Genomic DNA, 9,735 nt, shown 5'->3' with positions numbered 1-9,735 from the left:
TGTACAAACGACGCCGGGTCTCAACGTCGGATTTATGTCTCCGTTAGATGAAATGTGCGAGATAAGTGAAAAATTGCCCGCTCGTGCGCTCTCGCATGCACGCAGGAGGAGGTTTTAATCCATAAGTTCACCCCCCCCCCTCCGCCCCGGAATTTAATCGCTATTAACCGTTATTAAAATTTCGACTATGATGCTTCCCCTGCTGCGTTTTACGGTGTCCCGTTAATGCAATCCGTCGCCGAAGATATTTATAGCATGACGTGCGCTAATTATTGGAGATTCTCGCGCAAAAGTGGGTTGTGAATTATCCGAAATAATGTCGAACGTTATTTTGTCGCGTCCGAAAGTGCATTTATGACTTTCTTATATCGCACTATACCTGGTTGCTGATATAATATGGAAAGCACGCCTATCTCTTGCTGGCGTCAAAGTGATTTTAAATCCTTAACGGATCATAAAACGCTCGCATACATTGTTTAGTTACCGTGACGAGAGGTGAAAGTAATATGTAATGAGAGATTATCATTTGGTATCGAAACCATGTTTGATAGCTTATTGAATTTCGTATCTGAAAATTTCCTTGCAACATTTTTTTGCACCACTTTATATGTTTAACTGTGAAAGACTGTATAAGACAAGATGTCAATTCTATTTGAAAAAAATAGGAAAAATCTGATGCAATAAAATATTTTAAAAAATCTTATTTAATATATTTATAAATACAAATTCATTTTTGTTTCACACATTAATGTATAGACATTGCCTTTTGATTTTATCATTTATGAAATATGAATAAAGAGAATTTAAAAATTTTTTAAAATTTAAATGAAAGATTTACACATAATTTAAAAAAGTAGTTTTTATATAGTTACAATTTTATTTAATTCTTCTTTTTTTTTATTTATTTTTCGTTATTTCATCAATTCGAATATATTTAATATTAAATTTATCAAAATGATATAATCTTATATATTCTAAATTGCTTTTTCTTGTGTATGTATTTTGCGTAAATATTTGAGAAAATACACTAAGTGACCAAGTGATACATCATTAATATTAATTTCTATTTTACAGTGTGTATTCTCATGTATATATCATAAATAATTGAGTAATTATTATATTCCACAGTTAAGTATTTACTAATAATTTTTTTCATTTTTAATTTTTCTCCATTTCAAGGACATAATTACAAATTGATATGTAATATAAATATTATTTAAGCTATTTTATTATATACTTTTAACTTAAACTTTTTATTTTTTAAATATAATTATAAAAATATATTTAAATATTAAAATAGTGCCTAAAATTATTAATATTGCAAAAAAAAATTATTGTGCGCATAGAATTGAATTTATTTGTTTTTAAATATATATGTATATTTACTAAAAAACGTATGTAATTTCTTCGAAAAGTTTTTATATATAAGCTTTATAAAACACTGAATAAAAGACATGAATAAAACATTTATAAATAAATAAAAATTTAATTTTTGTTTATTAAATGTATAAGCCTAATTATAAATATATAATAATAATCTAAATAATTATAAATTTTTAATATGTAAAAAATAATATAAATATAGTTAATGAGGCATAAAAAGGAAAAAAATCATCACATAATTGCGAAGATAATTCCGTAAGTATACAAATAAATAATAAATACATTTTATATTTCGAGATTATTACGCCGTTTCCAGATATTTTCCAGACCCCTTCCTTTTCTCAAATTCTCGATTGAATCCGTGGCACGAAAATATAGTTCATTACAATCATACGTGCAAACCATTCGGTGAGATTGAATAGGATTCACCATTCACCTCGACTCTCATCTCAGAACGAATTCTTTACTTAGGCACGATTCGTTACAAGACACCTAGAGTGTTATAAGATATCATAATGACAGGTAGACGGTAGACGTGAGAAGAGAGAAAGGAAACCCATTTCTGATGGATAAAAATGGAGGGACCGACCTCTTTTATCACACGAAAATCGAGCTAAGTTATCTTAGTCAGCTCATCAACGCGGTACCAATTAAACAAGCTTTATAAGTCTTAAATACCGATTAAATGCATTGAATGCGTTGAGCAACGTTTACGCGATATTTTGCACGGTTCTCTCGAAATTTAATTAAATTTTAATCTAATTTAACTTTAAATAAAATATGAAATATTGCAAAAACAGGCAAACACACTATTCAACACATCAAATGAGCTCATTATATATGAGTCATTTAATATCATTACTAATATTAAATGATACGTGCCAATGCAATAGAGTGTGAATACTTTAGTAGTAGCTTCTCGAGTTACAATATATTTATGTACATTTTTTGTAATAATAAAATTTGATATTTGTTTAACAATAAATGTGCATATATATATATATATATATATATATATATATATATATATATATATATAATATGAATAATAATAACCATATAAATTTTGTTCAGTATGGAATTTTTATTATTAATTATTCTAGATTTAAATGTTGATTTACCTGAACCTGAATTACTATGATAATTTTTTAATAAACAATGAGCGACTGCTAAATCTTTTACTTATTGTTAACGTCATAATTGATAACATATATATGTCAAAATTAAAATTATTGAGAAAAATATACTAACGTAAACATTCACTGAAAATAATTATTATCAATAAACGTTGTAATAAAATAACGATCCTATAATAATCCCTCTCTATATTACTTTGATTCTTACTTTAATAATTATATCGCACGAAATACACATGTATTTGGATAAAAAAACCTGTTATCTCTCTTAAGTCGTTAATCGTGAGAGTTAATTAATCGTACAAACTAATGATCGGTAATTGTAACAGTCGTAAAGAACGATCATCTGGTGTTTCTCGGTTCTTCTCGCGTTCTTCCCGAAGAGTAATGGGATGACACATGGAATGTGTCTCGCTACTCGCTACCTGTTCGAGCTTCGCCGCAGGAATGACAAGGGAACGACCGCGTATAAATAACCGCACCGCATGACTGTCATTTAAGAAAGAATAAAATCTGAAAATTTTGATTTATTGTATTGAATAATTGATTAAGTAATGTACAAATTGACGGATCAAATAATTTAAATATTAAAAAACAAATGGCATGTATAAAAGGTGCAATAGATGTATGATTCGAATAATTTAGAGTGAAAACCCACGATGTACCCATATTTAATAATCAATAATAATAATAAATTATTTAATAATAAATTAAAATTAAAAAATTTTTAAATAGAATATTTGGCATTGATAAAATTATTTCATAAAGCGTTAAGGATGTTTAGCACCTACAATCGGAGCAAAAGTAATCGAAATTGACGAATATATACTTTTCTCATATATCTTAGTATATGATTATTATAAAGATTGCATAAAATCTTATTATTTATTCATAGCTAGAGTGTAGAAATGTATTTTCTAACTTCTGTTGCTTTTTTTTCGGAGAATTTTTGTGTTTCTTAAATTATAGTGAGAAACTTTTATCATTGACGGTATCTCGATTTCAACATTACAGCACAAAATTTGAATTATAAAAATAAAAGAATTTACTCGTACAGAGTAATTTAAAATGTCAGAATAAAAATTATAATAGCGAATAATGACAAAATATAGAAGATTTTTAACTATTTCTTTGATAATTTTAATAATTTGTCATTTCCCCGAGAAGAATGAAATGTGGCAATATAGTAATTTTTTATAAGTTGGTTAAATTGCAAATTGACATATGAGGCCTAGTCGCTTCTCGCTTACACGTTTGTATATAGAGGCTTCTTCAGATGAAAAAATATATTATTTAAAATGTCAAAAGAAGGCTCAGCTGAATGTTATGTTGCCACGTTTTCACAATAAATAATATGTCATCTCGGATAATAGGACGAAATTGAGAAAATTATATTCAATATCTTTTGAACTAGTCAGTACTTGACCAAAATTATGTGATCAAATATTTCCTCTATATTTAAACTATACTTTTGCAAATTTTGAATAAATTCCTATTATTATTTCTATCTATTTTAGCTCTTAAAGCAACACGATCACAGGTTTTTTATAAGATAGAAAATCTGTAATCGTATCAATTTAAGGGCTAAAAAGGACAGAAATAATTATTTTTATACTTATTTATATAAATAATTATATTTATAATTATATTAATACTTTTACTTATAATTAGCTCGACAAAATAATTATATTTATAATAATATCGACGGGTAAATTCATTGGAAATTAAAATCCTTATAACTTTTGATTGCTTCAGTGAATCAACTCCAGGTTTTTTTATAAGTCTCTGAACATGTATCAGAACAGTCTGTGCAAATTTTAAATTATTAAATTCCTATATTTTTAAAAATAGGTACTAAACATTCTTAAGTACTTTATAAAGCAATGTTTTAGGATGAACAACAAATCAGCTGATATATACACCTTGACAAATTATAAAATAAATATATCTAGATTCGCAAAATATCGATATTTGAAAAAGAAGAGACTATCACGTTTATGATAAAAATCTGATAAAATTATATCAAAAATATATACATAAATATTTTCTTAATCTCTTTACATATATAAGAAGATATACCGGAAACGATCTTGAACGGTCGCATTTTCCACGGTAGAACTTGACGCAAACGTGAAACTCATGCAACGTTAGCCGTAAGATGCTACACAATGATCACCGGCAAGAAGTATTCGATACCACCGGCAGGAATGGTACTTAAAGGCAGTCTACAGTTAGGCAACATGTGGCAAAGCGACCATCTGTCTAGGAAGCGAACGCCGGCGGGATTTGCGAGAGCCAGAGAAATGCGAGGTGGAACACAGACGTCTCGTCTCTCTCGCATCGCGCGAGAAAACGAGATAGAGTCCATTATGCGTGACTGGCTCGACTTTGAAGGCGTATGCCCACTTTGCTGTCTCGCGCATAATGCCAAGTATCTCGCGGTGATTGACAGAACCACCGGTGTTACGTTTACCACTTTACACGAAACCTGAAATGTAGTTGAAGTTCATTGGACTGCACGAAGAGACGAATGTCAGACTTAATGCTTAAGTGAGCGATTCATTGCCTAGAGAAGGATTAGATTTTCAACTGACAAGTACCATACGTACGAAAGCACATAGTTTAGCCATACGTAGCTAGAACTTCAGGAAATTTGAATTTAAGAAAGAAATATAAAATATTTAATTTAAAAGAGAAAATGTAAAAAAAGAATGTGAAAAAAACGATCTTATCTAATAAAATTTTAGATTAGTTGAGAAAGAAGTAACTTTAAATTTGTCAAAACATTATATATATATTTACATATATAAAATAATATAATATGTATATTAAAAATTTAAATATAAAATAAATATATATATATATATTTTATATATAAATATAATAAATATATATGACGGGTATATTACATACATTTTATAATCTCGTTTTTAATTGTAAACCTAATTAAATTAGCCCGCTTTTGAATTAATAATTAATAACGTAGAGCAACAGAAATTATTATAATATTTATTAGAAACAATATTTTTCAATTTGTAACATTAATCTAACAATTAATTGAAAGCCCCGTGCAATGTGTGTCATTGTTTGACACATTTTGCAGATGTAAAAGTAGCTTTCCAATTTGAATTCTTCCTGACATCATTTATCGATGTTAACTAATTACTTAATTGGTATGTATGCTGTACATTTTGTAACATTATAATATTGACTCGCGAATAAGTAATGAAGGGAATGAGTTGCATTTTCGCGCCGCCTCGATTTACATTTTAATTATAAATTATACTTGGTGACACGAAAATATTAACCAGAATATTTATATTGAACGTACTGAATGGAGTAATGTGTCAAACGACTTTGCTGATGTTCGCGCCAATATATCAACGTCATTGTACACGAGTTAATTGGCCGATCGTTGTATACTATATACGTACAATTTGCACCTCTCACGTTATCGCGGAATAAACTTCGGCTTGGAGTTAAAACAGAGCTCTAGGATCATCTATCAAAAGTTAATACTTTTCGAGAATTATGAATTTGTATTTTAAAATATAAAATTAATAATTAGTTTGTAAGTTAAAGTAAATATTTGCTCTGTAGAATTAAAATTTTCATTTTCATGAATCTTTTTGTACAGTTTTATAAAATTATCGGTTACTGTAAAAATACGATTAATATAAAGAGTTAGTTTTGAAATAAGATAACAATTACGGTTTTGAGATTAAGCTTGTTCTACAGGGCAAATCTTTATTTTAAAACTTACAGATTAATTATTAATTTTATATTTAAAAAAAAAAGATTAAAAGTGTTTTGCGCAATGTTAAATTCATGAACCTTTTCTTGTATTAGATATTAATTTTATATATAAATGAGTTCTTAAAATCCTACATTCTTTCTGCATTTATGTGAATTCCAAAAAACGTACGATATTATGGAATATATTGCAAAAATATAAAATATATTTACCAATAAAAATAAAATTATTTAAATATAGAAACAAATATAACTTATATGTGTATTTATAATTAATGTCTGTGTCATCTATAATTTTTCCAAAATAACGATAATCACGGGTTCCACAAGAAATCATGTAAGTTATAAAAATTATTTGTAAAATAATATAAATCGGTTTAAAGATTAAAAATATCGGTGAAATGTAATTCCGGGGATACAAGTAAAACTAGATAAGTATTATCGCAGTGCATGAGAACCGCTTTGCGTAAGAAATCGAGGACAATGTACAATAATTTCCTTATCAATTCGTGCTGATAAATTGAAATGTCGATCGTCCAAGAATCATTTTCACGCGATTAATTTATCATGATTAAAATCTGTAAGAAAGGTCGTATCCACAAAAATGAAGCAGAAGTTGAAAATATATAAATAACATATTTTCTTGTATTATATATAAATGCCATCGCATAACAAATGTGTATGTACAAAAATTTGTTTGTATAAAATACAAAAAAAAGATATATTCTATATATAAAAAAAAATTATATATGTCAGTTAAAATTATATAAATTATATAAATTATATTTATATAATTTATATAATTCAAAAATTATATAAATCAGTTACGCAAGAAAAATGTTTTCAATTAAATATAATTTAAACATAAATTAAATCTAATGATTTAATGAAATGAGTGTTTTTTAATTAAATATAATTTATAAAATCAATTGTGTGAGAAACATATAAAATTTAATTAAATCTAAATTATATATAAACATCAATTTAATCATTCATGAAACTAGCAACGCGATATATTGCGTAGGCCGGTCCAAGCGTGCGTATAAGCAAGATTTAAAAAAATTCAATTACACATCATGCGATATAAGCGGATGGTCGCGTCGGCCGATAAATTCCACTTGCACGAGGGCTATAATCACGCGATGCACCATTTGAAAAAGATGTCGTAACAAATGCCCGTGAAACGGAAGATATTAGCGGACACGCTGATTGACTTCTGAACCTCCCCTCCGAGAGAGCCGTCGAGAATTTTTAGTTCACGTCGAGAAAAACGCACTCGTGGTGCACTCGCAAAGTGCTCCAGGGCACTCTCTCTCCCTTTTCGCTCATAATAATCATGCACACATCCCAAGGTACGTATTATCGCCAGCCTCCTCTCCTCCTCTGGAAGTCTGCATCTACGAAGGTGAAGTTCCGTTCGACCAGAAACAGGTGATAATCAAGACCCGGTCTTTCGTTAATTGCCGTTGGCTACCGCTTAATCCCCTGTTTACTGCGATACAGATGAGTGTATGATAACCGATCCCCCGTGTCTCAATTTTTTTAACGATATGCTTGCTTTAAATAAGCAAAATATTGGCCGCAGAAAGAAAAGAAAATCAATAAAAAGAATTACTAGAATCTTAATTTTAGATAGAGATGAATTTTATCTCAAATGAATCTAAATTTAATATTAATCGGAGATTAATTGGATTTTCTTCCACAAGCAAATAAGCAAGTGGAGATTTCTCTCGCCTACAAATTACATGCAAAACGCACTGTTAAAAGCATTAGGAATTACTTACGTTTAGTTGATAGATATCAGCTGATACCAGATTCGCTTATGGCGGCGCGAATCACTTAACTAGCACAACGATTGTCCGTTTAATATTCAGTCCTTTCGATACTCGTTTCTACGCACAATTCGAAGACTTTGCAGTGATCACAAATACTGTGCACCGTAAACTATCAGACACTAACCTCGGTAACGCGCGGAAATAAAGGAGATAGCTTCAATGATGACCTACTTAAAGGAGAGCTTCTCTTATGCACGATGCACGCACTGTCAGACGTCAGACACTGACGTCAGCAACACGCGGTCGCGTCTCGCGACACGTGACGTAATACATATGAAAAATGTTTTATTTCGTGCAGGAAAATTAAGCAGAAAAATTTCTTATCCACGCGGGAACTTATTAAAATGTTAACGAAAGAATAAATATTGTTGAAATATTAAGAGATATATTATTAAAGTGCAATGTCAAATTGCTTGCGTTTGATATTCTCTTTGTATTGGATATTTCCTTTTATCGTAAACTTCCATTATTATTAAAAATGTTTATTAAAAGTTCATCATCGTTCTTTTTATGCTCTTTATGGAAATTCATTTGTTGCACAGAGTTTTATTTTGCATTCATCAAGAGATTATTTAGTTACTTAGGTATTTACGAATAAAGTTTCTTTAAATCTCAATTTTTCGTTAATAAGTATTCGAATCACTTTACGGATTTCTTTAAATTTATATATTTTGACAAATTAAAAAATATCATTAATTAATAATAATGTTAAAAAATATATATAAAAGTTATATTTTATGTATCTCGAGGCACGAAAACTGAATTTGTTTGAAAAAATTATCGCGTTTATTTTATTTTTTGTTTTTTTTTTTTTTTTTTTTTGTGTAATCATAATTCAACACAATGATTAAACACAATATTGCTCAGAATTTTTTAAAGAAGAAAATAATTTCTTGAAAAAACTAGCAAACAGCACGTGCTTTTTATATAGGCTTAATTTCTTGAACTTGTTAAAGAAAGAAAAAACATTATATCTTTAAAATTATTTTACTTTAATTATTTTTTTTATTTTATATATATAATTATACAAATATATGTATATAATATTTTTCTTATTGTTCTATAATATATATAGAATTCTTTTTTTATTTTTTTATAATATAAAATGATAAGTTATTTTTATACACTTTTATATATACTGTACATTAAAATAGAATTGATAAAATTGAAAAAAATATTCGTATATAAAATTACATATACAATAAAAAATGAAATAATTAAAAAAAATAATTTTAAATATAATTTATATAATAAATAGAGAAAAAAATTAGAAAAATAAGAGAGATCTGCGTGCGTTTGTACCTATGCGTGTGTGCATAAATAAAGTAGACTTCTTCAGTATAAATATTTAATACTGGAGAGATTAAATTATGACCTTGTATATCGCAAGTTGAGGTCGTAGAGATCGCAACTGGATTTTCGGGATTTAACCAGCCGTCGTGTCGATCTCTCCCTGCGATAGTGTCCACGTGTATTTTATTTGCAAGTCGAGAATAAGGCGGTCCTACCCACGGGGATCTGCACGATTTCCATGAGTTATCAAGCGCCGGTGTTTATCGATGAATCGCGACGAACACCGACCACGAATACTTAATTAAGCGTGTCAAAAGCGACGATTAATCGCGCGC

This window comes from Anoplolepis gracilipes, chromosome 16 (genome assembly GCF_047496725.1).
Source record: "Anoplolepis gracilipes chromosome 16, ASM4749672v1, whole genome shotgun sequence".
In the NCBI taxonomy this organism is placed as follows: Eukaryota; Metazoa; Arthropoda; class Insecta; order Hymenoptera; family Formicidae; genus Anoplolepis; species Anoplolepis gracilipes.
The sequence above is the reverse complement of the archived record's forward strand: the minus strand, read 5'-3'. Positions refer to the sequence as shown.